Source organism: Hemiscyllium ocellatum, chromosome 25, assembly GCF_020745735.1.
Source record: "Hemiscyllium ocellatum isolate sHemOce1 chromosome 25, sHemOce1.pat.X.cur, whole genome shotgun sequence".
Taxonomy (NCBI): domain Eukaryota; kingdom Metazoa; phylum Chordata; class Chondrichthyes; order Orectolobiformes; family Hemiscylliidae; genus Hemiscyllium; species Hemiscyllium ocellatum.
Genome location: NC_083425.1, coordinates 397,594 through 413,401, shown reverse-complemented (window position 1 = coordinate 413,401; position 15,808 = coordinate 397,594). Strand labels below are relative to the sequence as shown.

The following is a 15,808-nucleotide window of genomic DNA, read 5'->3' as shown; positions in this document are numbered from 1 at the left end:
AAGGACAGCCAGTGAGTGTGTTGTATTTAGATTTCTAAAAGGTGCCACATTGAAGGTTATTGTGAAAACTGAAAGCTCATGGAGTAGGAGGCCAAACAGATCAGAACTGGAGCATTAACTCGTTTCAATTTATATAAATTATCTGGATGAAGTTATGGAAGGTATTGAGATAAATTTACTGATGGCACCGAGATATGTGGGAAAGTGAAGTAGGTGGGAAAGTGAGGTAGTTGGGAAAATGAATTGTGAAGAGGAGCTTGCAAAAGTTATATAGATAAATTCAGTGAGAGACTAAAAGGTCTGGCAAATGGAGAATAATGTGGGAAAGTGATAAATTTGCATTTTTGGCAGAACCAATAAAAAAAGTATATTTTCTAAATGGTGAGAGGCTGCAGAGCTCTGGGATGCAAAGGGATCTTGGGGTCCAAGTGGATCATCACTGAAAGTTAGTCTGCAGATACAGCAAGTAATCAGGCAAGCTAATAGAATGTAATGTTTTTGTGAGGGGACTTGAGTAGGAAGGTTATACCTCAGGTATACAGGGCATTAGTGAGACTGCATCTGGAGAACTGTGTGCAGGACGACTCAGTGTACTTACAGAAGGATGTTAATGTGTTGGAAGCAATCCAGGGAAGGTTTACTAAATTAATACCTAGAATGAGTGCATTATCTTCTGAAGAAAGACTACACATGCTTGGCCTGTATCTCTGGAGTTTAGAAGGGTCAGGAGGTGACTAAATTGAACTACATAAGGCCCCAAGGGGACTTGATTGAGTGGATGTGGAAAGGATATTTCCTCTTGTGGGAAAATCTAGAACTGCAGGTTACTGCTTAACAGTAAGGGGGAGGGGGGGTGGGTGGGGGAATTGGGGGTGGGCGGGAGGTATGGGTGGGGGGTTGTGCATTTAAAGCTGGAAATGTAAAGCTGATTTCCAGCATCTGCAGTCCTCACTTTCTCCTGTGTGCATTTAAAGCAAAGATGAGTGACCATTCGTTTTCTCAGAGATTTGAGTATCTTTGGAATTCCCTTCCCTTCCCAGCCTTCCCTGGATGCAGAATCTTTAAAGAGTTTTCAGGCAGAGATTCTTTATAGCACAGGGTTGAAAAATTATTGGGGTATGCAGAACTGTAGACCTGACATTAAGATCAGATCAGTCATGACCTTGTTAAAAGGCAGAGCAGGTTGGAAGGGCCGAATGGCCTCCTTTTTTTCCTTCTTCATATGTACCAACGTTTGTTCGACACATTTATTATTTCTTTACTTCCTGTAGGTAACCAATATTTTATCCATGTTAATAAGCTATCTCCTACACTTCAAGATCTTATTTGATATAGTAATCTTTGTTACAGCATCTTATCAAATGCCTTCTGAAACCTAACTTGACCACATTGATATCTTTCCCTTCATTTACATTCTGTATTACTTCCTCCAAGAATGCTTATAAATTAGTCATATTCCAGACTCCTTTCATAAAACCATGCCTGATGTTTAAGCATCTGCTTTAACTTCAAAAACAGATTCTAGAATTTTCCCTATGACAGATATTAAACTTGCAGGCCCATTGTTTCCTGTTTTCTCTCTCCCTCTTCTTGAATATAGGAGTCACATTCTCTGTTTTCCAAACTCACAAGATCCTTGTCAGGAGCACAGTTTACATAGTTGGAAAATTGAATTATTTGTTGTTTTCACAAGGCAAGGAACAATGAAACTGTGTGGTATTCACTCATTAATTACACAAAAGCATGTGGCTTTTGTGAGACACTTTTGGATTTGTTTCAAGAAACAGATTTGAAGCAGAACTGAGAGAAGACAGCAGTAAGGATCCAGAGCTGCAAAACCCAGCAAGGGGTTCAGACATTTTCCCTCTCTCTGTGAATAGAAACAAGATAACACTGAGACTCTGCAAAGTGAAAACTGTCCAATTCTAGCCAAGATCTACATTCAACAGGCTTTATTCCCAAACTGAGGATTTCTGCAGTTGACAGCAATGTAATGTCATTGCCAAAAGCCAAAAGGAGGAAGTCATTTCATTTCCCTTGGGGTCTGGGTTGGATTTTTGATCAGTAGACTTTATTCTTTTTTGCCTACATTTTCCACCTATATATTCCCAAAGCTGAAATATCTCATTAAATGCCTTCTTCTGCACTTGTACTGTCCAATCCCTTAACCCAATTTCTCAGCTCACTTTAACCAGCTCTGGTCTTACACTCTTATTTAAGACTAAAGTTCTAGTTTTACTCAGACTCTGTGCAAAATTCACTTGTGTTGCAATCACTGCTGTCCCCAGGTTCCCTTGCGATGAAGTCATTAGTTATTTCTGTCCTGTTGCACATGACCGTGTCCAGAATAAATTGTTCCTTGATTGGTGCTAGGGTGTATTGATCTGAGAAACAGTCTCAAAAATACTCCATGAACTCAACTTCCAGGTTACCTTTGCCAACTGCTTTACCCAATCAATTAAAATCACCTATTTCCATAACCCTCCATATTTCTTCCAGCATGCCCCACCCCATAATTACTGGTTACTTCTTACTGTTAGGGAGCTTATAAATCTCCAGCATACTCCACCCTGTAGTTACTGGTTACTGTTAGGGAACTTGTAAACTGCTCCCACAAATGACTTCTTACCTTTTCTATTCCTATTTCTAGCCAAATCAATCCTACATCTTGATATTTAAAACCAAGGTAATCTCTTACTATGGTACAAATGTCATCATTAATGACACCCCTACCCTTTTCATAGCTTTCTTTTTTTTCTGGAATGTCAATTATCCTTGAATATTTACGTCCAAGCCTTGGTCACCTTGCAGCCATGTCTCGGTAATGGCTATCGGATTGTACTGTTATTTCTACTTAAGCTGACAATTCATCACTTTATTAATGAATGTGGATTCAGATCAGAAGCCTTCAGTTTTGATTTTTACTGTATTTGCAAACTCTGGCTTTATCTGCTCTTATATTCTTAAATGTGTGCCTTCTGTCTCCACCTGGACTTTTGCTTTGTTAATAGAACATAGAACATAGAAAAATACAGCGCAGTACAGACCCTTCAGCCCTCGATGTTGCGCCGACCGAAGCCTACCTAACCTACACTAGCCCAATAACCTCCATATGTTTATCCAATGCCCGTTTAAATGACCATAAAGAGGGAGAGTCCACCACTGATACTGGCAGGGCATTCCATGAACTCACAACTCGCTGAGTAAAGAATCTACCCCTAACATCTGTCCTATACCTACCACCCCTTAATTTAAAGCTGTGCCCCCTAGTAACAGCTGACTCCATTAACGGAAAAAGGTTCTCACTGTCAACCCTATCTAAACCCCTAATCATCTTGTACACCTCTATCAAGTCACCCCTAAAACTTCTTTTCTCCAATGAGAACAGCCCCAAGTGCCTCAACCTTTCCTCATACGATCTTCCTACCATACCAGGCAACATCCTGGTAAACCTCCTCTGCACTCGTTCCAATGCCTCCACATCCTTCCTATAGTATGGCGACCAAAACTGCCCACAATACTCCAGATGAGGCCGCACCAGAGTCTTATACAACTGCAACAAGACCTCAGGACTCCGGAACTCAATTCCTCTACCAATAAAAGCCAGTACGCCACATGCCTTCTTCACAGCACTATTTACCTGGGTGGCAACTTTCAGAGATCTGTGTACATGGACACCAAGATCCCTCTGCTCATCCACACTACCAAGTAGCCTACCATTAGCCCAGTAATCCATCTTCTTGTTACTACTACCAAAGTGAATGACTTCACACTTAGCTACATTGAACTCCATTTGCCACCTTTCTGCCCAGCTCTGCAACTTATCTATATCCCGCTGTAACCTGCCACATCCTTCTTCACTGTCCACAACTCCACCGACTTTCGTGTCATCCGCAAACTTGCTCACCCAGCTTTCAAGCCCCTCCTCTAGGTCATTTATAAAAATGACAAATAGCAATGGTCCCAAAACAGATCCTTGTGGAACACCGCTAGTAACTGCACTCCAAGATGAACCTATACCATCAACTACTACCTTCTGTCTCCTTCCAGCCAGCCAATTCCTAATCCAAACCTCTAATGCACTCTCAATGCCATACCTCCGTAGTTTTTGCATTAGCCTACCATGGGGTACCTTATCGAACGCCTTGCTAAAATCCATATACACCACATCTACTGCTTCACCCTCGTCCAATTCCTTGGTCACCTTCTCAGAGAACTCAATAAGGTTTGTGAGGCAGGACCTGCCCTTCACAAAACCATGCTGACTATCCTTGATCACATTATTCCTATCCAGATGTTCATAAATCCTATCCCTTACAATTCTCTCTAAGACTTTGCCCACAACAGAAGTGAGACTCACTGGCCTGTAGTTACTAGGGCTATCTCTACTCCACTTCTTGAACAAGGGGACCACAGTCGATATCCTCCAGTCTTCTGGCACTATTCCCGCAGACAACGACGACATAAAAATCAAGGCCAGTGGCTCCGCTATCTCCTCCCTAGGATAAATGCCATCAGGCCCAGGGGACTTAACTATTTTCATCCTTTCACCCTATCCAGTATTCCCCAGACCTCTTCCCTACATACCTCAAGGCCATCCATTCTACTCACTTGTGACTCAATATTCACATCAGCAACAGTGTCCTGTTCCTGAGTGAATACTGACGAAAAGTATTGATTTAGTGTCTCTCCAATCTCCTCCGCCTCCACGCACAACTTCCCACTACTATCCTTGACTGGACCGATACCTACCCTAGTCATCCTTTTATTCCTGACATACCTATAGAAAGCCTTTGGGTTTTCCCTAATCCTACCAACTAAGGACTTTTCATGTCCCCTTCTCGCTGCTCTTAGCTCTCTCTTTAGATCCTTCCTGGCTACCTTATAACTCTCAATCGCCCCAACTGAACCCTCACGCCTCATCTTTACATAGGCTGCCCTCTTCCCTTTCACAAGGGATTCCAATTCCTTATTAAACCACGGCTCCATCACAAGACCCTTTACTCCCTGCCTGACTGGTACATACTTATCAAGGACACCCATTAGCTGTTCCTTGAACAATCTCCACATATCATTTGTGTTCTTCCCTTGAAGCCTATTTTTCCAATCCACGCATCTTAAGTCTTGCCTCACCACATCATAATTTCCCTGCCCCCAGCTATAACTCTTGCCCTGCAGTGCACACTTATCCCTCTCCATCACTAGAGTAAAAGTCACCGAGTTGTGGTCATTGTCCCCGAAGTACTCACCTACCTCCAAGTCTAACACCTGGCCTGGTTCATTACCTAGAACCAAATCCAGTATGGCCTCACCTCTTGTTGGCCTGTCTACGTATTGTGTCAGGAAACCCCATCTGCACGCATTGGACAAACACCGACCCATCTAACAAACTCGAGCTATAGCTTTCCCAGTCAATATCTGGGAAGTTAAAGTCCCCCATAACAACCACCCTGCTACTTTCACTCTTGTCCTGAATCATCCTCGTCATACTTTCCTCTACTTCTCTCGGACTATTAGGAGGCCTGTAGAAAACTCCTAACAGGGTGACCTCACCTTTCCTATTTCTAACCTCAGCCCAAACTACCTCAGATGGCAAGTCTTCCTCCATCGTCCTTTCCACCGCTGTAATACTATCCTTGACAAGCAATGCCACACCTCTCCCTCTTTTACCCCCATCTCTGACCCCGCTAAAACATTTAAACCCTGGAACCTGCAACAGCCATTCCTGTCCCTGTTCTACCCACGTCTCTGTAATGGCCACAACATTGAAGTCCCAGGTACCAACCCAGGCTGCAAGTTCACCTACCTTATTTCTTATACTTCTGGCATTGAAGTATACACACTTCAAGCCACCCTTCTGTTTACAGGCACCCTCCTTCGAGATCGATGCCATGTTCCTAACCTCCCTACACTCAAGGTCCTGTACCCTAAAGCTACAGTCCAGGTTCCCATGCCCCTGCAGAGTTAGTTTAAACCCTCCCAAAGAGAACTAGCAAACCTCCCCCCAAGGATGCTGGTGCCCCTCAGGTTCAGGTGGAGACCATCCTGTTTATAGAGGTCCCACCTTCCCCAGAAAGAACCCCAGTTGTCCAGAAACCGGAATCCCTCCCTCCTGCACCATCCCTGTAGCCACGTATTTAACTGTTCTCTCTCCCTATTCCTCGACTCTCTATCATGGGTAACAAACCAGAGACAACAACTCTGTTCGTTCTAGCTCTGAGCTTCCAACCTAGCTCCCTGAAAGCCTGCCTAATATTCTCACCCCTCTTCCTACCGATGTCGTTGGTGCCAATGTGGACCACGATCTGGGGCTGCTCCCCCTCCCCCTTAAGGACCCGGAAAACACGATCAGAGACATCGTGTACCCTTGCACCTGGGAGGCAACATACCAATCGTGAGTCTCTGTTGCCCCCGCAAAACCGCCCATCTGTGCCCCTCACTATTGAGTCCCCAGTAACTATCGCTCTACCTTTCTCCATCCTTCCCTTCTGAGCAACGGGGACAGGCTCCGTGCCAGAGGCCTGAACCTCGTTGCTTACCCCGGTAAGTCATTCCCCCCACAAGTATCCAAAATGGTATACTTGTTCTTGAGGGGAATGACCGCAGGGGGTCCCTGCTCTGGCTGCTTCGTCCCACTCCCCCTCACTGTCACCCATCTCTCTATAACTTTTGGAGTAACTACTTCCCTAAAGCTCTGATCTATGACCACCTCTGCCTCCCGAATGATCCGCAGTTCATCCAACTCCAGCTCTAGTTCCCTAACACGGTCTTGGAGGAGCTGGAGATGGGTGCACTTCTTGCAAGTGTAATCAGCAGGGACGCTAATGGCTTCCCTCACCTCATACATGTTGCAAGAGGAACATTGCACTGCCTTCGCTGCCATCCCTCTAAAAGGTAAACTTTAAAAACTAGATCTAAAGAAACAAACAAGCAAAATGCAGCACTTACCTGCTTACCACAACGGGTCTTATTATTAGGTTAGAGAAGGAGGGCGGGTGGGAGGCTCTACCCCTGTAGTGCCTCGGGTTCCTCGCCTGCACGCTTATATAAGAAAAAAACTCTGTTTTCTTCCTTTAAATTATTACACCTTCCCTAATGTGATCCATCATCCCGTATATTCCATTTAAAGCCTCCATTGTCTGGGTTATGGACAATAGACAATAGACAATAGGTGCAGGAATAGGCCATTCAGCCCTTCGAGCCTGCACTCCCATTCAATATGATCATGGCTGATCATTCCTAATCAGTATCCTGTTCCTGTCTTATCTCCATAACCCTTGATTCCACTATCCTTGAGAGCTCTATCCAACTCTTTTTTAAATGAATCCAGAGACTGGGCCTCCACTGCCCTCTGGGGCAGAGCATTCCACACAGCCACCACTCTCTGGGTGAAGAAGTTTCTCGTCATCTCTGTCCTAAATGGTCTACCCCATATTTTTAAGCTGTGTCCTCTGGTTCGGCACTCATCCATCAGCGGAAACATGTTTCCTGCCTCCAGAGTGTCCAATCCTTTCATAACCTTATACGTCTCAATCAGATCCCCTCTCAGTCTTCTAAAAAGGGTAGACAAGCCCAGTTGCTTCAGTCTTTCAGTGTGTTATATGGCCCAATAAACTCTACTCCTCCCATGCTTCAAGAGAGGACTGTTGTATTATTGGAACAGCTATTGGTGCCAGTTACCCAGGAATTGTAACCCGTTTCTCCCATACTAATATTTAAACAGTTATTCGAGTCTCTTGGACTTGTAGCTTCTCAGTGCCCCAACCTTCTTCACTCACACTCACAGCCTCTGATCAATGAATACACACTAACTCCGATTAATCTCTCTGAAGGTGTGTGGTTGCCTCTTGGAATGATGTCATGGTAATGCTTTCCTCTGTATGGGAGAAACCATACAAATTGGGGGAAGGGAGATTACGCTGCTGCAAGACAGGATCTGAGGAGCATAAGTTGGGAGCATAGGCTGTCAGGGAAGGATGTGGTGGAAATGTGGAACTTTTTCAAGGAGCAGATATGACGTGTCCTTGATATGTATGTACCTACCAGGCAGGAAAGAAATGGTAGTGTGAGGGAGCCTTGGTTGACGAGGGAAGTTGAATGTCTAGTAAAGAGGAAGAAGGAGGCTTACATAAGGTTGAGGAAACAGGGTTCAGACAGGGCAGTGGAGGGATACAGGATAGCCAGAAGGGACCTGAAGAAAGGGATTAGGAGAGCTAAGAGAGGGCAGATAGGAGTCGGAAGAGATAGGAGAAGTCTTGAATGAGTACTTTTCTTCAGTATTTACGAACGAGAGGGACCGTATTGTTGAAGAGGAGAGTGTGAAACGGACTGGTAAGCTAGAAGAGATACTTGTTAGGAAGGAAGATGTGTTGGACATTTTGAACAACTTGAGGATAGACAAGTCCCCCGGGCCTGACGGGATATATCCTAGGATTATGTGGGAAGCAAGAGAGGAAATTGCAGTACCATTGGCAATGATCTTTTCGTCTTCACTGTCAACGGGGGTGGTACCAGGGGACTGGAGAGTAGCGAATGTTGTGCCCCTGTTCAAAAAAGGGAATAGGGATAACCCTGGGAATTACAGGCCAGTTAGTCTTACTTCTGTGGTAGGCAAAGTAATGGAAAGGGTACTGAGGGATAGGATTTATGAGTATCTGGAAAGACACTGCTTGATTAGGGACAGCCAGCACGGATTTGTGAAGGGTAGGTCTTGCCTTAAAAGTCTTATTGAATTCTTTGAGGAGGTGACCAAGCATGTGGATGAGGGTAGAGCAGTGGATGTAGTGTACATGGATTTTAGTAAGGCATTTGATAAAGTTCCCCATGGTAGGCTTATGCGGAAAGTCAGGAGGCATGGGATAGAGGGAAATTTGGCCAATTGGATAGAAAACTGGCTAACCGGTCAAAGTCAGAGAGTGGTGGTAGATGGTAAATATTCAGTCTGGAACCCAGTTACAAGTGGAGTTCCGCAGGGATCAGTTCTGGGTCCTCTGCTGTTTGTAATTTTTATTAATGACTTGGATGAGGGAGTCGAAGGGTGGGTCAGTAAATTTGCAGATGATACGAAGATTGGTGGAGTTGTGGACAGTGAGGAGGGCTGTTGTCGGCTGCAAAGGGACTTAGATATGATGCAGAGCTGGGCTGAGGAGTGGCAGATGGAGTTCAACCCTGCCAAGTGTGAGGTTGTCCATTTTGGAAGAACAAATAAGAATGCGGAATATAGGGTTAACGGTAGGGTTCTTAGTCAGGTGGAGGAACAGAGGGATCTTGGGGTCTATGTACATAGATCTTTGAAAGTTGCCACTCAGGTGGATAGAGCTTGTAAGAAGGCCTATGGTGTATTAGCGTTCATTAGCAGAGGGATTGAATTCAAGAGTCATGAAGTGATGTTGCAGCTGAACAGGACTTTGGTTAGGCCACATTTGGAGTACTGTGTGCAGTTCTGGTCGGCTCACTTTAGGAAAGATGTGGAAGCTTTGGAGAGGGTGCAGAGAAGATTTACCAAGATGTTGCCTGGAATGGAGAATAGGTCATACGAGGATAGGTTGAGAGTTCTCGGCCTTTTCTCGTTGGAACGGCAAAGGATGAGGGGTGACTTGATAGAGGTTTTTAAGATGATCAGAGGAATAGATAGAGTAGACAGTCAGAAACTTTTTCCCTGGGTACAACAGAGTGTTACAAGGGGACATAAATTTAAGGTGAAGGGTGGAAGGTATAGGGGAGATGTCAGGGGTGGGTTCTTTACCCAGAGAGTGGTGGGGGCATGGAATGCGCTGCCTATGGGAGTGGTAGAGTCAGAATCATTGGCAACCTTTAAGCGGCAATTGGATAGGTACATGGATGGGTGCTTAATCTAGGATAGATGTTCGGCACAACATCGTGGGCCGAAGGGCCTGTTCTGTGCTGTATTGTTCTATGTTCTATGTTCTATGGTCATTGAATTCTGCTGTGTCAGCACCTTGGCCTCCAGCTCATTAACTCTGCAGTGAACTTCCCTGAACCTCAGGCACTTTGTCGCTGATGTGTTTGGAGTGGATCTCTCAGGTGTTCTCCAGACCCCACATCCTACAGCTACAACACACCACCTGCCTTGCCAGTTTTCATAGAATCCCTAAGCTGTAGATAGAGGCCTTTCAGCCCATTGAGTTTGCACTGACCTATGACCATCCCACCCAGACCCACCCACCCCCCATCCTATTTCTGTAACCTTGCATTAATTCATATAGACTATACATCTCCAGACACTCTGGGGTAATTTAGCATGGCCAATCCACCCTAACCAGCATGTCTTTGGATTGTGGGAGGAAACCGGAGCACCCGGAGGAAACCCACATAATCACAGGGGGAATGTGCAAACGCCACACAGCCAGTCACCCGAGGCAAGAATCAAACCCGGGTCCCTGATGCTGTGAGGCAGGATTGCTGTATTTTAATTGGAAAGTTAATTATAACTTTTATTAATTTAATTCTAATTAAGGCCTCTGATTTGCTCTGATTGAAACTCTCTAGTTTGATGATATGAATCAACCACATTCATCAATCAATGCATTACCTGTTTCCCTGTGAAGTCATAACTCAGTCTTTCTTTCCAAACCTGCTTCTGATTGGTTCCCTTGTTATGGTAGCAGCAGGGCCATTAGTTGCCTTCAATCTCCAGCCCCCTTCCACTTTCCCCGTCACTTCCTCCCTTTCTCTGCACCCCTCCCCATCTCCCCATCATTCCCACCCCTCTGAATCCCTCCCTCTCCGCATTCCCCTCTTTCCCACCCACCCATATCTACTGCATCCCTCCCCCACTCCCCATTCCTCCCCATCCCTTATCACCTCCATATCCTTCACCATCCCTCTCCCTCCATATCCCTCTCCACTCCCTCACCATGCCTGCCCCTCTCTACATCCCTCCCTACACCTCCCCCTCTTCTACTCTCTACTCCTTCCCCCTCTCCCCACAATGCCCTTAGGGAGGGACTTCCAGGATTTTGACCTAGTGACACTGAAGGAGAGGCAATAGATTTCCAAGTCAGGATGGTGAGTGGCTAAAAGAGGAACTTGTAGGGGGTGATGTTTCCATGTATCTGCTGCTCTTGCCCTTCTAGATGGAAGTGGTCATGGGTTTGGAAGGTGCTGTCTAAGGTACTTGGGTGAATTTCTGCAGGGCATCTTGTAGATAGTACACACTGCTGCTACTGAGCGTTGGAGGTGGAGGGAGGGGATGTTTGTGGATGTGGTGCCAATCAAGCGGGATGTGTTGTCCTGGATGGTGTGGAGCTTCTTGAGTGTTGTTGGAGCTGCCCCCATCCAGGCAAGTAGGGAGCATTCCATCCCACTCCTGACTTGTGCCTTGTGGATGGTGAACAGGGCTTTTGGGAGGCAGGAAGTGAGATACTTGCTCCAGTATTCCTGGCCTCTGACCTGCTCTTACAGCCACTGTGTTTATGTGGTGAATCCAGTTGAGTTTCTCCTCAATGATAACCCCCAGGATGTTCATAGTGGGGGAATTCAATGGTAACACCACTGAATGTCAAAGTGGTGGTTAGAGTGCCTCTTATTGGAGACGGTCATAGCCTGGCGTTTGTGCAGCATGAATGTTCCTCGCCACTTGTCAGGCCAAGCCTGGATAGTGTCCAGCTCTTGTTCCATTTGACCACAGACTGCTTCAGTATCTGAGGAGTTGTGAATGGGGCTGAACATTGTGCAATCATCAGTGAACATCCCTAATTCCGACCTTATGATGGAGGGAAGGTCATTGATGAAGCAGCTGAAGATGGTTAGGTCTAGGACACTATCCTGAGGAACTCTTGCAGAGATGTCCTGGAGCTGAGATGACTGACCTCCTACAACCCAACCATCTTCCTTTGTGCTAGGTATGCCTCTAACCAGTGAAGAATTTTCTCCTGATTCCCATTGATTCCAGTTTTGCAAGACTCTCACTCGGTCAAATACAGCACAATATCAAGGGCTGCCACTCTCACCTCACCTCCAGAGTTCAGCTGTTTTGATTTGGAGTCGGAGAATCTCTCAGTACAGAAGAGGCCCTTCAGCCAATCAAGTCTGTACTGCCATAAATACATAACTCTAAATCAACACTAATCCCACGTTCTGGCACTGGGCCCATAACCTTGAATGTTTGATTTTTCAAGTTCTCATCCAATGCTTTTTAAAGGTTGTGAGGTTTTCCTGCTCAACTCCGCTCCCAGGCAGTGCATTCCAGACCCCCACCAGCCTTGAGGTGGGAGGTATGTTCCTCAAATTCTCTCTAAACTCCTGCTTTTCACTTTCAAATTATACCCCCTTGTTACTGACCCTTCAACTGAGGGCAACAGCTGTGCTGTACTCACCCTGTGCAGGTATATGCCACTCATAATCGTCCACACCTCTATCAGGTACCCCTCAACTTTCTCTGCTCCAAAGAAAACACCCTGAGCTTATCCCACCTCTTCACCGCTGAAATGCTCCACCCAGGGGAACATGCTGGGGAATCTCCTATAAACCCCCTCCAGTGCAATCACATTATCCCTTTGTGTGGGAACTAGAATTACACACCAGACTCCAGCTGTGTCCTAACCAAAGTCCTGTACAGCTCCAACATAATCTCCCTGCTCTTATCATCTATGCCATGACCGATAAAGAGTACACTATGCCTTGTTAACTTGATCGCGCTGTTGATGACTCCTTCCATCACTTTCCTGATGATCAAGAGGAGACTGATGGGTGGTAGTTGGCCAGGTTGGAGATGTCCTGCTTTTTGTGGATAGGAGATATTTTTCCACATTGTTGGGTAGATGCCAGTGTTGTAATTGTACTGGAAGATCTTGGCTTGGGGAGCAGCAATTCTGGAGCACAAGTACCTTGACACCATCCTGTCCCTCTTAGTCCAGGAATTCCCAACCTACGTTCAGGACACCACCCACACCCTCCACCTCCTTCATGACTTTCGTTTCTCCAGCCCCCAGTGCCTCATCTTCACCATGGGCATCCAGTCCCTATACACGTCCATCCGCAATGGCGAAGGCCTGCAAGCCTTACGTTTCTTCCTCTCCCACTGACCAAACTACTACCTTACCACTGACACACTCATTCAATTGGCAGAACTGGTCCTCACCCTAAACAACTTCTCCTTCCAATCCTCCCACTTCCTCCAGACTGAAGGGATAGCCATGGACGCTGGCATGGGACCCAGCTATGCCTGTTTGTTTGTTGGGTACATGGATAAGTCCATCTTCCACAGCTACACTGGCACCACCCCCTCACCTCCTCCGCTACATTGATGACTGTATCGGCATCACCTCATGCTCCCACAAGGAGGTTGAACAGTTCATCAATTTCACCAACACATTCCAACCCGATCTCAAATTCACCTGGACCATTTCATAGAACATAGAACATAGAAAAATACAGCGCAGTACAGGCCCTTTGGCCCTCGATGTTGCGCCGACTGAAGCCTACCTAACCTACACTAGCCCAATAACCTCCATATGCTTATCCAATGCCCGCTTAAATGACCATAAAGAGGGAGAGTCCACCACTGTACTGGCAGGGCATTCCATGAACTCTCAACCCACTGAGTAAAGAATCTACCCCTAACATCTGTCCTGTACCTACCACCCCTTAATTTAAAGCTGTGTCCCCTAGTAACAGCTGACTCCATTAGCGGAAAAAGGTTCTCACTGTCAGCCCTATCTAAACCCCTAATCATCTTGTACACCTCTATCAAATCGCCCCTAAACCTTCTTTTCTCCAATGAGAACAGCCCCAAGTGCCTCAGCCTTTCCTCATACGATCTTCCTACCATGCCAGGCAACATCCTGGTAAACCTCCTCTGCACACGTTCCAATGCCTCCACATCCTTCCTATAGTATGGCGACCAAAACTGCACACAATACTCTAGATGAGGCCTCACTAGAGTCTTATACAACTGAACTCAATTCCTCTACCAATAAAGCCCAGTACACCATATGCCTTCTTCACAGCACTATTTACCTAGGTGGCAACTTTCAGAGATCTGTGTACATGGACACCAAGATCCCTCTGCTCATCCACACTACCAAGCAGCCTACCATTAGTCCAGTAATCCATCATCTTGTTACTACTACCAAAGTGAATGACTTCACACTTAGCTACATTTGCCACCTTTCTGCCCACCTCTGCAACTTATCTATATCCCGCTGTAACCTGCCACATCCTTCTTCACTGTCCACAACTCCACCGACTTTCGTGTCATCCGCAAACTTGCTCACCCAGCCTTCAAGCCCCTCCTCTAGGTCATTTATAAAAATGACAAACACAATGGTCCCAAAACAGATCCTTGTGGAACACCGCTAGTAACTGCACTCCAAGATGAACCTATACCATCAACTACTACCCTCTGTCTCCTTCCAGCCAGCCAATTCCTAATCCAAACCTCTAATGCACCCTCAATGCCATACCTCCGTAGTTTTTGCAGTAGCCTACCATGGGGTACCTTATTGAACGCCTTACTAAAATCCATATACACCACATCTACTGCTTCACCCTCGTCCAATTCCTTGGTCACCTTCTCAAAGAACTCAGTAAGGTTTGTGAGGCAGGACCTGCCCTTCACAAAACCATGCTGACTATCCTTGATCACATTATTCCTATCCAGATGTTCATAAATCCTATCCCTAACAATTCTCTCTAAGACTTTGCCCACAACAGAAGTGAGACTCACTGGCCTGTAGTTACTAGGGCTATCCCTACTCCCCTTCTTGAACAAGGGGACCACATTCGGTATCCTCCAGTCTTCTGGCACTATTCCCGTAGACAACGACGACATAAAAATCAAGGCCAATGGCTCCGCTATCTCCTTCCTAGCTTCCCAGAGGATCCTAGGATAAATGCCATCAGGCCCAGGGGACTTATCTATTTTCATCCTTTCCAGTATTCCCCAGACCTCTTCCCTACATACCTCAAGACCATCCATTCTACTCACTTGTGACTCAATATTCACATCAGCAACAGTGTCCTGTTCCTGAGTGAATACTGATGAAACGTATTGATTTAGTGTCTCTCCAATCTCCTCCGCCACCACGCACAACTTCCCACGACTATCCTTGACTGGACCGATACCTACCCTAGTCATCCTTTTATTCCTGACATACCTATAGAAAGCCTTTGGGTTTTCCCTAATCCTACCAACTAAGGACTTTTCATGTCCCCTTCTCGCTGCTCTTAGCTCTCTCTTCAGTCACCTTTCTCCCCTTCCTGGACCTCTCCATCACCGTCTCCAGCGAGCAACTAACCACGGACATCTACTACAAGCCCACCAACTCTCACAGCTACCTCAACTACACATCCCCCCACCCTACCATCCCTTATTCCCAATTCCTTCACCTCTGCCACATCTGTTCCCAGGATGACCCCACCTTATCCAAGTCCTAAGTTTCCAACTCAGAACCGTCCTCTTGACCTCTCCTACCTGTCCATCTTCCTTCCCACCTATCCATTCCACCCTCCTTTCCAACCTATCACCATTACCTCCATCTGCATCCACTTCTCACACTCTCAGTTACCTTCACCCCAGCCCCATCCCTCCTCCCATTTATCTCTCCACCCCCTTGGCCAACAAGCCCCCTTCCTGATGAAGGGCTTTTGCCCGAAACATTGATCCTGCTCCTCGAATGCTGCCTGACCTGCTGTGTTTTTCCAGCACCACACTCTTCGACTCTGATCTCCAGCATCTGCAGTCCTCACTTTCTCCTAGCACAAGTCTTTAGTATTATTGCCAGAATGTTGTTAGGGTCCATTGCCTTTACAGTATTCAGTGCCTCCAACCGTTTCTGGATATCAC

General features: G+C 46.1%; 1 protein-coding gene across 7 annotated transcripts in view; it reads left to right on the top strand.

Moving 5' to 3' along the window:
• The window catches only part of LOC132827722 (inactive rhomboid protein 2-like), a 162,709-nt gene that overhangs the window by 32,920 nt on the left and 113,981 nt on the right, over positions 1 to 15,808 (top strand). The window lies entirely within an intron of this gene.